Raw genomic sequence first — 220 nt, forward strand, 5'->3', positions numbered from 1 at the left:
GCACCACTGCTCCCTGGGGCGGCTGGAGAGGCTCTGAACATCCGGCTTCCTCCCGCCACCATCCGCACACTGTCCCAGGGCACTGGGCAGGATTCCTTCTCCTTTCCACTCTGTGGGAGCTCGCAAGCATTGCCAGAGCTGGGAGCATCAGAGACATGTGCCCAAACACCTCTGCCTCTGTGGGGGCGCTGCCCGGGCGGTGGGCGAGGGGCAGGGGCAG

The 220-nt window shown here is 66.4% G+C and overlaps 1 protein-coding gene across 1 annotated transcript in view; it reads left to right on the forward strand.

Annotated features, from left to right (window-relative positions):
- Window positions 1-220, forward strand: part of PLXND1 (plexin D1) — a gene marked incomplete at its 5' end in the record, with an annotated part of 59,199 nt that overhangs the window by 16,253 nt on the left and 42,726 nt on the right. The gene's annotated exons all lie outside the window — the stretch shown is intronic.

The sequence above is a fragment of the Antrostomus carolinensis genome, unplaced genomic scaffold, assembly GCF_000700745.2.
Source record: "Antrostomus carolinensis isolate BGI_N321 unplaced genomic scaffold, ASM70074v2 scaffold34079, whole genome shotgun sequence".
NCBI classification, from domain to species: Eukaryota; Metazoa; Chordata; class Aves; order Caprimulgiformes; family Caprimulgidae; genus Antrostomus; species Antrostomus carolinensis.